Source organism: Schistocerca serialis, chromosome 3 (genome assembly GCF_023864345.2).
Source record: "Schistocerca serialis cubense isolate TAMUIC-IGC-003099 chromosome 3, iqSchSeri2.2, whole genome shotgun sequence".
Classification (NCBI taxonomy): Eukaryota; Metazoa; Arthropoda; class Insecta; order Orthoptera; family Acrididae; genus Schistocerca; species Schistocerca serialis.
Window position 1 is genome coordinate 841,849,566 of NC_064640.1, and position 16,114 is coordinate 841,865,679.

Here is a 16,114-nt window from a genome sequence, read left to right on the forward strand (position 1 = left end):
ATCACCCAGGGAGAGATCAGGAGTACAGAGTGGGTGCTCATGTATCTCCCACCAAGTTGGTGTAACTTCCGCTTTACGACATTTGCTATATGGGGACATGCATTACCACAAAGCAGCAGCACTCCTGATCACAGGTTTCAACATATGTGTTGCCTCATCTTCACTCTCTGAAGATCATCTTCCAGTGTCTGTCCTTTGGCAGTTGAGAAAAGAATAACAGCACATCGGTCCTGTTTGGACGCATTTGGAAATAACAACGTCGTCACAATTCACATTTCTGCATTTACTGCACACATGTCAGAAAGACATGAATGCCACGCTAATACCTTACCTACATGTAACTGCTTATATACTCACATTAAAGTCACACTATGTTGCATATACACTGTAGCAATGCCCTGAGATGGAAAATTCTTGATCGTCCCTTATATCAAGATGAAGGTGTACACACCAATGCATACATTGCAACCCTGAGAAACTATCAGAAAGGGTGGGATATTCAAACCTCGAAACAATTACATTAAATACTCTACGAGTAATTCAGGAAAAATACTAGACGTGATTTATCGGTTGCTTTTATTAAATGAAGGTGTCGTATAAGGCAATAGATGTCCAGAGAGAGCTGATATGTGTTGTTGTATCAATGAGGACTCTTGGAAGAGTTGTAAAGAGCTGAGTAGAAATGTGTGATAAGGAAAATATATAGTATCCACTCTAGAATCTTTTGTAGACAGCTCTTCAAACATTTGGGAATATTGCCAACAATAGATAAAACCTCTTTTGAAATTTGTTGCCACAATAAACTGCAGTTCAAACATTCACTGAATCACAGTATTGCATAAAAAGAAGGGAAGTAGTCAGCTACAAAAAAATCTTTGATCACAAATGCAGTGATGTTACAAGATCTAACTGATGTGTGTGTGTGTGTGTGTGTGTGTGTCTATATAAACAAAGAGATGTGACTTACCATACGAAAGTGCTGGCAGGTCGATAGAAACACGAACAGACACATACATACACACAAAATTCAAGCTTTCGCAACAAACTGTTGCCTCATCAGGAAAGAGGGAAGGAGAGGGAAAGACGAAAGGAAGTGGGTTTTAAGTGAGAGGGTAAGGAGTCATTCCAATCCCGGGAGCGGAAAGACTTACCTTAGGGGGGAAAAAAGGACGGGTATGCACTCGCACACACACACATATCCATCCACACATATACAGACACAAGCAGATGTCTGCTCATTGAGGCCTCTTACAGTGAAAGGAGAAGAGAGGGCCAATGGATAAGTGAGCATTTTAAATAAGCATTCTGAATTATAAAAGCCTGAATCTGTAATTTATTACAATTGGTTAAATATCTTTCTCTCTTTCATGGATGCTGTATAAAAAGCACAAAGCTGTTATAAAAAAGCATAGAGCTGTTACACAGAAAAGAAAGAATGATGTGGTGAGGAGAAAAGCTGTAAACATGATTTTCTTGATGAGCAAGCCTTGTACTCCGATATGTTTTTATCTTTAACCAGCCCCATAAATCACACGGTATGCTCCATGGGTATGCAACTTTAATCCCACTGTGTAATGTCCAGAGAATGTGAATAATGTTCTCAATAGACTATGAGTCAATCATTACATTTTGTGATAGGTAAAAATCAGTTTTTAAGTTAAGCAAATATGAGAATGAAGTAAATTGAGGTGCACATACTCTACACAAGTCTTTATAATGTAAATGGATAGATAAAAAATATATTCACCAAGCAATGGCAGGGGAACATGTGCACAAAAGGGTTTAACTTTTACAAGGTTTTGGAGCCAGTGGCTCCTTATTCTGGCAGAAGAGTTGAAGAGGAAGGAAGAGGGGTGAAGGAAAATGACTAGAGAGACCTAGGAAAAGGGTTACAGTTCAGAAAAGTCATCCAGAACCCTGGGTCAGGGGAGACTTACAGGACAGAGTGAGAAGGAAAGACAAAAGGGGTACAATTCTGAAAAGTCACCCAGAACCCCTGGTCAGGGCAGACGAACCAGGCGGGATGAGAAGGAAAGACCAATTGTTTTCTTTCCTTCTCATCCTGTCTGCTAAGTCTCCCCTGACCCATTGTTATGGGTGACCTTTTGGAACTGCGCCCCTTTCCATAAGCCACTCTAGTCCTTTTCGTTCACCCCTCTTCCTTCTCCTTCAACTCTTCTGCCAGAAGAAGGAGCCACTGGCTCCGAAAGCTTGTAAAAGTTAAACCCTTTTGTCTGTGTCTGTTCTCCTGTGGCCACCTGGGGGATAGATTTCTTATCTATCCATTTAAATTATATTGCCAATAATTGATTAGTTTCATTTATCAACACAGGCGTTTGATGGAGTCATTACTAATAAAGAAGACAACTGTTTCAGAAAATATTTTAAGAACAATGGATTGTTATCCACAGTAACAACAAAACTTTTATGAGAAACTTGTGAAAGGAAAATAATGTTGTCGTTAAAAAAAGTCAATGATATTATGCCAGATATGTAGCCAGTATAGGACAAGCAAAGTATACTCTCATAACACTGCTTCACACTGATCACTTATAAAAGTTACTTTTGCACATGTACTATTACGTAATAATGATTCTGTAGCAGTTTAATATACTGGAGCTAAAAATATAAAGCACTACATTATATAAAAGACCTAATATATTTATTCAGTACTGTTTATGCAAAAATTCTCTAAAATACACCAGAACAGCTTTACATTACTATACCTTAATACAATAATATTTCAGTGACCACAAACAAGACTTAATTTTTTTTGGGGAGGAGGAATGGGGGAGGTCAGTGGGCAATAAAGGGGGGGGGGGGTTGGTCAGGAGGGTTTGTAAAGCCACTATGGGTTCATTATGAAAGATGTATGTGAACATATCAAGGCAATACCTCTTGTAAATGCCAACAAAAGATTGATAACTCTGTGACATATCTTTATTAGTTAATTTTAAGTAGCACATCATGTACTGTCTTACTTTTTGTGGAGGAGTAGTCACAATAAATAATTGCACAAATATCCTAAAACTATCAAATATATCAAGAATTACATATTAGGAAGGTGATTAATTTCTCACTTAATACTCATCAAATTTTAAAAAGAGCTCTCCTAGCTATGGGACACAATCACTTGCAATTAATAAACAGTATATCAAATCTGGGCATTATTCTGCATGAATCTACCTTACTTGAGCAATGTTTGTTTGTGTCTGTCTATTCACACCTTCATGAGGACACTTGTTTATTATATGGTGATAAAAATTAACATAGCTTACAAGAGACTACGTGGAAAGAGCACACTAATTATTTTGTAAAGCAGCAAAATTTACTTGGAAAGTTCCTGAAATGGGAAAATAGAAGACAGAGAATACAAAGAAATTCTGTAATTTCAAAATTCATTTGAAGTTAATATTATTTATAAAAGGTTAAGGCTGAGATGACTAATACTTAGGACATGCAGTTATGATTTTGAGCATTCTGACATCAATCCTGATGGGGAGCTGTATTTTAATATTTTTTGGGAAGCTCCCAACACAGTTGAAGCTATGCTACCCAAAATGTGATTCCTGAAAAACACAAATGCTGCATGATGCACAATGATAATCTAATTACTAATACGGTATTACAATGATAGAGCTTGTTGCATGAAAGAAGTCTTTTTCAACAACTAAAGGCTAACAACTGTTATAAAAGGCCAATAGGAACAAAGTTTTTTTTTTTTTTTAAATCTGGGATATATAATTAATTGTATGTCAATAGTGTTCATTGAATTTTATGCTATATTTCAGTTTGAACATCAGAATAGTATTTTGAAACATTCTGGTAAAATATTCGTTGTCCCTATCAACATACTGCCCAACAAGAACAGTTGTGCTTGAAAATAACAAAAGGACCTAAGTTTCTTTTATTATGTTTGTGGGGAAGTGAGAAAAACCTAAACCAACCTGAAGATTACTTCAAAGATTTAAGTGCTTTCACAAACAAAAGTAGTGGAAATTACAATCAGAAAACAGCATGTCTTTGCTAACCATCTTCCTGACCTCTAGCCCTTGTATCAAATTCTTACTAACAAAAAGCTTGCACCACAAAAGCCAGTTCATAATGTATGTAGCTACCTGTATTACACTCACAGTTCAGGGTTTTTTTTCAGAAAAAATGAATAATGTGTAGTGACATACTCTTAACCTAGTGAATGTTAACTTCTGTAAGTATTTAAAAAGCCAAAGAAGAAATGGATGAATGCTGAGGAGGAAAATTACATTATTGAAAACAAGGGAAAAACCTTGTAGAAATGATGGACATAACGAAAGGAGGAACAAACAAATAGCCAGTTGAATAACAATAGAAAAAACAAAGAAAACATGCTCTCTTCTGAAGGCAAACAGTTGGCCTGCCTTATGCTTCCTCAGAAAAGGAGACTGTAGTGCAGTAGCTCTAGAAATTCACATTCTACAATAGCACCATAACTTCTCTTGAAGCTGATGAGTTGGAAACTCACTGAAACATTGCTTCATGATAATATTGTCACTTGGCTGACAACCCGAGAAGGTTAAATCCAGTGAAATTCATTTAGAAAACTTCAGTTGTCATACAGTTCACATCTGCAAGGAGAAAATACACTGAAGCACCAAAGAAACTGGTATACACATGTGTATTCAAATACAGAAATATGTAAACATACAGAATATGGCACTGTGGTCGGCAACACCTATATAATGCAATAACTGTCTGGTGCAGTTGCTAGATTGGTAACTGCTGCTACAATGGCAAGTTATCAAGATTTAAATGAGTTTGAACATGGTGTTAGAGTTGGCACATGAATGATGGGACACTCCATCTCTGAGGTAGTGATGAGGTGGGAATTTTCCCATATGACCATTTCATGAATGTACCATGAATATCCAGAATCCGGTAAAACATAAAATCTCCGACAAAGTTGTGGCCAGAAAAAGATCCTGCAAGAATGGGATGGACAACAACTGAAGGGAATAATTTAGAGAGACAGAGGTGCAACCCTTCCACAAATTGTTGCAGATTTCAGTGCTGAACCATCAACAAGTGTCAGTATGTAAACCATTCAATGAAACATCATCAATATGGGCTTTTGGAGCTGAAGGCCCACTTGTGTACCCTCAATGACTGCATGACACAAAGCTGTACACCTAGTCTGGACCCATCAACACTGACATTGGACTGTTGATGACTGGAAAAATGTTGCCTGGTCGGACGAGTCTTGTTTCAAATTTCAAGTGGATTGACATGTACAGGTATGGTGACAACCTCATGAATCCATGGACCCTACATGACAGCAGGGGACTATTCAATTAGTGGTGGCTCTGTAATGGTGTGGGGTATGTGCAGTTGAAGTGATATGGGACCCCTGATACATCTAGAATGACTCTGACAGGTGACATGTATGTAAGCATCCTGTCTGATCACCTGCATCCATTCATGTCTATTGTGCATTATGACAGACTTGAACAACTCTAGCAGGACAGTGTGACATCCCAAACATCCAGAATTGCTACAAAGCAGCTACAGAAACACTCTTCTGATTTTAAACACTTCCGCAGGCCACCAGACTCCCCAGATATGAACAGTATTGAGCATGTCTGGGATGCCTTGCGACATGCTGTTCAGAAGAGATCTCCTCCCCCTCATACTCTTACCGATTTATGGACTGCCCTGCAGGATTAATGGTGTCAATTCCCTCCAGCACTACTTCAGACATTAGTCAAGCCCATACCACATCGTGCTGCAGCACTTCTGCGTGCTCACTTGGGCCCTATACGATATTAGGCAAGTGTATCAATTTCTTTGGCACTTCAGTGTAAAATGTAAGTTCAGGATACTGCAAAAGTAATTAATCAAGAAAGCAAGATTGCTCAGCAGACTCACTTTCTTACAGCTATGTTGAAGTAGCATCACTCTACCACAGTTTGCTCAGTGTCATAATACAGTTAGGCCATAATGTGGGAGCAACTATAGAGTAGAAGGCAAGAGCTTTACAAAAATGCACAAACCCCGCTCACTTGCCATCTGCCCCTGTTCTCCATTCTTTCAGCCAAGACTCAGGAGTGGGTGTGTGGAAACACTGCAACTAGGAACCTCTACAACCAAAAATCTACTGTGAAACACTTTGACAAGGTGCATTGACTATCTCACACTGACAGAACAGTGAGACTCACAATTCAAGGACAATGGTCAATTTGATGGTGAAGAAACTGGATGAGACAACAACACCCATGCTGCCACAAGGCCTCAATGTTGCATGAGTTCAGAGAATGTTATGTAAACATGAGATTATCAGCAGTGTCAAGCAAGCTGTTCCTAAACTTCAATCTGAAGTTTAGAAAGAAGTAAGAAAAGGAAGACCTGCAGAGTTTTCTACAAAGCTAATGTGGCAAGGAGTAACATCTCCATAGAAAAACTCAAGGCATTCATATCTTTTGAGAGGGAAAACACGTAATTGTCCTAGCAACAGATAAATATGCAACAATACAGGTATAGTCAGATACACACAATAGTAACATTCAGACAGCTTAACAGTGGTGTGGGTTACAATAATGCATCAAAAACAGAGGTGACTAAAATTCCAAACTGAAGTACAATGGTGGCAAAGTGGTCTGTCTAAATGGTTCATGAATTTCTTTGACTCAGCTCCATCTGTGGTGACATTCTGAAAGTATGAATCCATAGCTGTGATTCAAATTGGCAGACTGGGCAACTGAATGAAGCATACCATCAGCATGCTTAAATTTTGTGGCACCATGTGTCCAAAGACTCATCTAAGACACATTTAAGAAAACTGATTTAGCTACTTAGTATTTCACCAATGTATTTGAGCTGTAAGTAAAGCACCAGTGCAAAATTCACTGCTGCATCTGTCAGAGGAGACAGAAATGTACTGAGACTCTTCTAAAAACAATTTTACTATTTACTTTACAACTGTAAGTAAATAACATCGCCGAAGACTCTTCTTCATGATAATATCTATGAATCATAATTAATCACTCAATTAATTAAAAATTCTGCTCGTAAGCAACCACCTCATATAAATTAGATGTATCATTTTGCCATTACATTTTTTGAAGCATTAATGGTGAATGATCACTTGTAAAAGTGGAGCCATGTACCAATAGTAATTGAGTATATGTTCCTCCATGACTACTGTACAGGATGGCAGCCAGTCAATGAATATTTTAGAGAATTGGTTTAAGAAATTTATTTCAAAGGCCGAGTGGAATCTTTACAAGTTTTCTCCCAGAGTAATTCACGCCATGCCTACGTGACACAAGTCGCTTGCCTTTCAAAACCGAGGTGGTTCTGTCCAGTTAAAGCTGCTGACAGGAGACACCTTGAACCCTCTGCTGAAACTGCTAGCAAATTCACGCCATTGATTTTAGCCAATAGCGTGCGCGGGATACCGATCATGTGTGTGGACGCCGGAGCGTCCTGCGGAGCAGAACACACTTGCTTCACTCTCTTGTAATCCAGACCTCGAGCAGAACAGACATCTTTTTGGTAGGCAGAGCCGGAGGCTGGTCACCACCGTAAGTTAACATGAACCACTTCCCCTTCCGTTGCCCATTTTAATTAATTATTCGACCTCCTAGAGTGGCCTAAACCTGCTAACTTCTGACGCTAGGCATGCCCTTTGTACTCTGTATATTGTAATACATCCTGTTCATTGTACTTAATTTCCTGTTTTGTCATTTAACGCAGCCCTGGATGCCCACTATCAAATCCTGACTGCTCGACCTTCCGTACACTGCCGCCATGAGGCATATTTAACAGCCTTCTTCCCCCTTCCCTGCCAAGCTATACATTTACATCGGTTGCAGAAGTCCCTTGTAAACTTCCCCTAACTTTACAATTGGTGTCAGGAGCGGGATGTAACAATTATAACCCCCCTTCCTGGCACGTTAGCATCTGTAAAACTTTACACTACAAATAGCAGTTAACACTTACAGTGAAACAATACCGCAGATGTGAATATCCTCAAATGTTATGCCACAAAAAGCGTTCTTCACTATAGTCATCTGCATCATTTTCATTACCCAAATATTATTTCCTTATACATAAACACAACTGAAAAGACTGAAATATACTGTTTTTGCTCACTGTGACACACATCTAATGATACTGAATTATATGTTTTCCAAGTATGGTGGCATAATCTAGAGGAAAATTTTTAAAAACTACTTTATAGAATCTCTTTACCTGATCCATGGAATATCATTCCCAATATAGAAGGCAATCAAATGAAAGATGGGACAACAAGCCAAAGAACATTACTGCTGAATTAAGTGGAAAGGCCTTAAATAATCAAACACAAGTAACAGATATGTTTAGTAAACATTTCTTAAATGTAGTAGAAAATATAGAGACAAAAGTTCAAGAGAAAAATCAGAGCAGTATGTTGAAAAAAGAACTATCATGAACTTCAATCACGTGAATGTATCACCAACTTCTCCTTCTGAAATTAAGAAAACTGTATATTGTCTCAAAAATAAAAACTCCAACAGATTGCTAAAGATTTGTTTCGATATAATAAACCTGGTCTTATATGAAATATGCAATGCATCACTTACTCAAGGCATTTTTCCAGAAAGACTGAAATATGCCATTGTTAAACCTCTCTATAAGAAAGGTGATATGAAATATGTCAATAATTAGCAGTCCGTTTCACTACTGAGATAATTCTTCAAAAAATTTTTAAAATCTGAATCATTCTAGAAGAGTATCCCACCAGAGCAACAATAATATCCTCAGTAAATGACAGCGTGGATTTCAGAAGAGTTGCTCAACTGAGAATGCCATTCCCATGTTCACTCAACCATATTTTACAAGTATGAAATAACAAAATAGCACTGGTTGGCATTTTGTGCAACCTATCTAAGCCATTTTACTGTGTGAAACACAGTATATAAACTGAAGTTCTGTGGAACTGACAGTATAAACAACCAATGGATAATGTCATACACAACCAAAAGAGTGCAGAAAGTCGTACTTAGTAATTAAACCAATGTAATGGGGGGGAAATTTTTCTGACTTGGAAGAAATCAAGTATGGGATTCCCCATGGCTCAATCTTGCATCAGCTATTGTTCCTCAAGTATGTAAATGATATTCTATCTAATATACAATGAGTGAATGAGTACTTTTTTCAAATGACACTAATGTTATAATCATTCCTAGCATTCATACAGCAGAAGAAGTAATGGTAAACAATGTTCTTAGAAGTATCATTGACTGGTTTTGTGCAAGTGAACTCACTTTCAGTTTCAAAAAGACATCTTCAGCTCTCACATCTAGAGGTAGTACAACAATAAATTGTGTAACACATGGTATGGAAATAATAATTAGGGTGGAAACATCAAAATGTTCACATGTCCATATTGATGTAAATTTAAACTGGAAAAAGTACATTTTGGAACTCCTAGAACAACATAGTCCAGGCAAATTTGCATTTAGAAACATTGAGAACCTTGAGGTGAGATGTATCAGAAAGTTTACATATTCTTCATATTTTCATTCAGTAATGTCATAACTCATCTTTCAGAGAGAAAGTATTCATTGCTCAAAAATGTACTGAAAGAACAACATGTGTGTTCACCCATGTTAATATTGAAGACATCTGTGTAAGAAGTTACAAATTTTGACTACAGCATCACAGTATATTTATTGCTTCATGAGTTTTGCTGTAAATATCCACTACAGTTTGAAAGGAACAATGATGTACATAATTACACTATGAGAAGATGAAATGACATTCATTACTTCAAATTAAGGTTGTCTCTAGTGAAAATGGGGTACACAATGCTGCAACAACAATGTTTGATCACTTGCTCAGTGATATAAAATGTCTGACAGACAACAAAATAAGATTTGAAACAAACTGCAACAAACTGTAACACCTTCTACTCAATAGAAGAATGTCTATTGTTGTAAAGGGTAAAAGGTGGTGGGTACGAACTACTAACTCACATCTATATATTAAAAGAAAGGAAAAGTTGTCAGCATGTAGCCATATGTACAAATTAATTTGTTATTTGCATGTAAAATGACTTATTCCACATCATTGAAATTTATAATGCAAATGATCCATGGAATGTAAGACTCAGTAACTAATTATATTTTGAGGAATTTAATATAATAATTTCCTAATGTGACACTTCCCTGAACTGTGAGTATGGCCTCTTAAATGACTGTTACTTGAACGCAATGAAGAGATCCAGATTTTCTTATGTTCCGTTCCATATCAAACTAATATAAGATCCTATAAATGCCATTCCAATATGAGCAACATAGTCATTATATACATGGTCCCCAAAGAAAATTTCTGGACAAATAGTACAGATCCGTGAAAGTTTTCAGGAGAAAAACTTGTACCATAGTCATACAAGTAAATAAATAAAGTGCAGAGCACTCAGTTCATTGGTATTTTCTGAAGATATCATGAGCTGTAATTTGAGCTTCTTACTTGTCACAAAATCAACTGAAAGATGTGTTTGATGCAATCCTCTGACACAGTCAAGCAATCTGCTTTCATTTTTGTCAACAGAGTTCATCATTACTCATTATTGGGGAAGAATAATACAACATTTTCAGAATGATTATAAGCCCATTTGGTAAATGAAAGGTGAAGAAGACCGATTTCCTGGCTCACTGCCAAGAAGGTGTAGACATAGTGAGCATAATGTGCTTTTGTAGCATCTTATAACATCAAAAATGCATTACAGAAAGTGTAAAACTACAACCTTTACAAATCTTCTGAGGTAGCACTAGTTGAGAGAGCCCAAAAAGTCATAGCGTCTACTGCTGTGTACTAAGGCTAGAATCCATTTTCAAATTGGGAACACCATGAATAATGGGAGAATCTATTGACTGTCTTTAGCTCCCTTCCACCCAGCCCCTTTTTCCATCCACTATCCTTCAATATGATTGTTTCTCTCTTCAAAGATCTGCTGATTCTTCACTCCTCATAGATCAGTGTATTGTTGAAATGGCAAAAGAACATCAAAAGTTGCAGAATTTTTCATAACTGTTCAAGTATTTCCCCACAGTCTATTACTGAAAGTAAGGTGATCAATAGCTTTGATTGGTTTCAAGGTATATTTACACAGCTACAGTTTTTAAATGGAAGTTACCTACTCATAAAGAATACTGTCAAAGCCATAAAATTGTGATACTAAGAAAAAGCCTAAACTGACAAATCTAAAGATCATAGTTTGAAGAGGGAAAACTATATCTATAGCTCTTTCACTAGTGAATTTTGGACACAGAAATAACTATCAAGCTATTGCTGCTATGTGTAGATGTCATGTAGCAAATTCAATCATTCTGCAGTTCCTCTTATATGGAAGATGTTGGTGATTAAATTAGGCCATGCTATCTACATAAACAAATGTTTAAAAAATGTTGAATACGGCTTATTATAGTGCATCGTGAGGCAAAATTATGAAAAATGACAAAAAAGTAGCAAATAATTGTGTAAAATGCAAGCTTTAGTATCTCAGACAAATGATTTGGCTACACTTGCACAGAATAGCTTTGTTTATACATTTAAACACAGTTGGACTTTGTAGCAAACACAAATTAAATTACATATTCATTTTGTTGCCAAAGCAAGTCGTCTTGTTATGCCAAAATACTGCAAAGAAAGTTTAATAGCAGTAATGATTTATTACAAACTGGCAAGGAAATTATTGCAAAAGTATTTTGAAAATTGCAAAAATTAGCCCATTTACTGGACTATAACATTTATGAAAGTAATATCCTAGCATTATAAGCAGACATAGAAACATACACTGCAATAAAAAAAAAAAGTGTGTACATGCATATGAAATGCCATCCCAGTTTATGAAGTTCATGGAAGCAATCAAAAGTCACACTGGATCTCCACAATGCATTTATTTCTTTCATACACTTCTACTAGCCCACTGACCAAGAGAAACCCTATGAATCTCTGATAAAAGTTTCCCAGTGAAGTGAATGGGAGAAAAGAAACTTACGCGTCAGCAGTGCTTGCCCCTCATAATATGGCAAGTAGACATGTTGAGCATGTGTGGGTTTCCCATACACACCAGCATCCAATACTTCATCACCTTTAATTAAATTAACCCGACATCACAATGTCTTACTCCTGAATGAATTCTATTAAAATGATATGCTTATATTTTTAAATATTTAAATTTCATAGAACTTATATTTCTTCATAGCTTTTAGGTATGAATAAAACTTACAATCATATGCTTGGGGGACCCTCTGTCATACAGCCAAATAAAGAAAGCCTAACAATGATATGGTCATAATGAATTATAGAATTTTTAAACTGGATTTTAGCATTCACAAATAATGTCTTACATACAATAATTTACAACTGTTTTATACAACAAGTTTCAGCAATAAGGTACAATCCCTAAGAAACATGAAGCTTCATATCATTTTAAAAATAACAGTAGCATTAGTCAAGTATACACAAATACTGAAATTTGTATGTTAGTTATCCTGAAACATATAAGAAAAAGTACTGAAATAAAATGAAAAAAGAAAAAGCAAGACAAAGCTGGAACTTAAGAATGCCATTATTTTAACCCTGAAACAAATAAAATCCATGATCCACTTTAGATGAAAGTAATAATCTATATTTCTGGAGTATTTTATGCATGGGGTCCCACTGTAAGATATTGCAAGTGAACTGAACAGCATAGTGAAGTAAGAAATTTGTTGACTATATACACATTGGGTAAACCACATGGTCTAAGTTACAGAGCACCAAAATTCATTACTGCTGCAATGTATAACACTTTAATATTGACCAGATAATGAACATATAGTCACTGTAAGCCTTGAAGGACACAATGAAAAGCACAAGATGTATGTTGTTCTGATTCATGTGGTGAAACAAATTGATATGATCAAGTTTTGTTTTTAATGTACCCCATTCATAATAATCCATTGCATTCCAAGGAGACATTCACGTGTTCCACATGTGCAGCTTGTCTGATTATGCATGTGGTATGCGTAAGTGAACAAATGATTTACATAAAGTGTGGAGGAATTCCATCAGGCAAGTGTAGCACATGCTTGTGTGTAGTAGGAAGTCATCATGCAGCAACATAAATAAGAAATAAAGACCTTATTTTTTGGCAGAAGCAGCATTTCAATTGATCAACACTGATATTATGTTATGCAGTACACGCAATACTAAGGTTGACTCTCGACAGTGTCCAGGGAGTTTCAGTATCGATAAATTGGCAGTGTCATCCATATAAGCCTATGCTGAAGGAGTGTTTTAATGACTGATCTGTAGTGTTTCTTGTTTTGTGAACAAAACTGCACCGTGTATTCAGGTGGCCTTTTTGTTTATTTGTAGCTATAAACATCCCTCCCAACACATGATTAATATTTCCAGAGAAACTCAGGAGCATTATAATGAAATAAGTTTCTACAGGTGTGTGTCTTTTTGAAGAGAGGGTTACTCACATTGGTATTTACTTGCTGCCAAATGTACAAGGACGTTCAATAAGTAATGCAACAGTTTTATTGGCCAATTTCAGCTGAAAAAAATGCAGAATTTGTTGTGGGACATAATGGAATATTCTGATTTCACGACCTATAGTTTCATGATAGGTGGTGGGGCTATGCACAGCCTTCAAAATGTCATCAGTAATGGAAGTGCATTCCAAGGCAGTCAATAAATGACAATCAAACATCTTGCTGCACAACTGGACATCTCTGTTGGTAGTGCTGGAACACTCGTCCACCAGTTGTGGTTCTCAAAGGTGTGTATGCCTGCTGGATTCCTCTGTGCCTAACAGAAAACCATAAAAGCAATGAAGGACGATCTGTGTGGAATTGTTTCTGTGTTACAAGCCTGATTGTACAATTTTTTGTCAAACATCATCACAGCCAATGAAACATGGGTTCATCACTTTGAACCAGAAACAAAATACCAATCCATGGAGTGGCACAACACAACCTCTCCTCCAAAGCAAAAGTTCGAAGCTGTAAACTCAGGTGGTAATGTCATGTGGCAGTATTCTGCGCCTCTCAAGGGGTTACTCTGTTTATATCCTCCCTCATGGTACAAAGATCAACTCTGAAATGTATTTTGCTATCCCCAGGAAACTGAAGAAATGACTTCACTGTGTTTGACACTAAAAAACTGTAAACAAATTTCTCCTTCTCTATGACAATGCAAGGCCCCACACAACACTGTGCACCTGAGAGGAGCCCACAAAACTTTTTTGGATTGTTCTTACTCATCCACCCTATGCCGTGGATCTTGCACCTTCCAACTTTCATCTGTTTGGGCTGCTGAAAATGCACTCCATGGGGTGCTGTTGATGCAACAGGGCACTGGCTCTGATGTCGACCAGTAGAGTGGTACCACATGGGCATATAGGCTCTCCCAGTAAGATGACATAAGGCCATTGCATTGAATGGAGATTATGTTGAAAAATAGGGTTTTGTAGCTGAGTGGGGAATAATGTGGAGTATCGGAGCCCTGAATAAAACCAACCTGGTTTCAGAAAAAAGTGTTGCATACTTATTAAACAGCTTGGTGTTATTGGATCTACTCAGTTACACTCATATAAAATAATTCAGTAAATACAAATATGTTCCATAAACATAACATTCATCATCCAAAGAAAACTACAGGTACAAATGTACACTCAGCATTAAAAAAAAAAAAAAAAAAAACTGTTCAGGAGCCAAGCACATCATCAGTTCATCATTTTCATTTAAAACATATCAGATGTTTGTTAATCACAAACATAGTTCTGTATATAACTGAAAAGTATTTGAACTGAAATGAGATAGTTGTAGTAAGAGTAAGAAATAAAAAGCAGTATTTTAGTCAAAAATGTGTACTTAAAAAAATAGTATGTTTTGCTACAATTGTTATTCTTTATGAAGGGAATGTTTTATCAAATTAAAGGCAATACTATGGGAAATATCAATAAATGGATCCTGTAGTACATACATTTTCTTTGTATCTCACTGATATGAAGTAAGTAAGAATTGGTGAAGTAGTTTTAGTAAAAATGTTTCATTCTAGTATGCTGCAGGGTGTAAAAGTGATTCTTGCATGGAAACAATAAAGAAGTGGAGTGAATGGAGTAGTTAAAATCAGGCTGTGTGTGTGTGTGTGTGTGTGTGTGTGTGTGTGTGTGTGTGTGTGTGTGTTTTAATAATATTTCAATGTAAGCATAGTCCAGTTACATATGTAATATGCTTATGTATTCTTCTTTGCATCTTGACATGTCTAATACAATTTTAAAACATTATTTAAGAACAAAAACTATATTAGGCCTACATCATACTATTCCCTCACTGTGTGGATGTGTCTAATGTGTTTAATAACTCCAAAAACTAGAGAATATATTCATAGAATGCAGGCTCTCATGGATAGTAATTGCATAATTGCTGATATATCATCAGAGGCTATAAATAACTCAGAAAGCAGTTACAGTCTTGAACAAGCTTAGCAAGCTGGTGGCTTGCTGAGCTTATTTGAGACTGTAACTGCTATCTGAGTTTGTTAAGGCCTCTGATTATGTCTGCAGCATTGGGAGATGAAACATTAGACATGGAATTAAGCATTGGACTATGGCCTTATGCCCATAAAAGCAATATCAGCAATTATGGAGGCTACATTATTTTAACAGTACACTGCTACTTATGTACTAGCAGTCTTTATGTAGTTTGTTTCATCACCTTTCACCTTTCAGGCATGAAACTGGAATAATATAATGTCTTATTCCAGTATTTTTGCATACAATTCTACAGCCATCTTCAAAGTGAGTCACTGGCAGAATTTAAACTACTTGATGCAATACTGTGGAGTCAATGTTCGTGTGTTACAGATAGCATTGTTTGCAACAAGAATGTCAGTAACAGACACAATTTTATGTGTCTATGAGTGAAACAAACCAAGTACAGAATCAGCAAATCCATGATGCTTACAATTTATGTGGTTGATTATTAAAATGTATGGCATATGTTAGGAATGCCAGTCTGTGAAGCTTTAGAATAATAATTCCTTGGAGAGTCCATACACGAAATGTGTGGCTTCCATGATTTGTTGAGCAAGAAACCCT

General features: G+C 36.6%; 1 protein-coding gene across 1 annotated transcript in view; it reads right to left on the reverse strand.

Annotated features, from left to right (window-relative positions):
* Nucleotides 1–16,114, reverse strand: part of LOC126471256 (ankyrin-3-like) — a 636,759-nt gene that overhangs the window by 184,812 nt on the left and 435,833 nt on the right. The gene's annotated exons all lie outside the window — the stretch shown is intronic.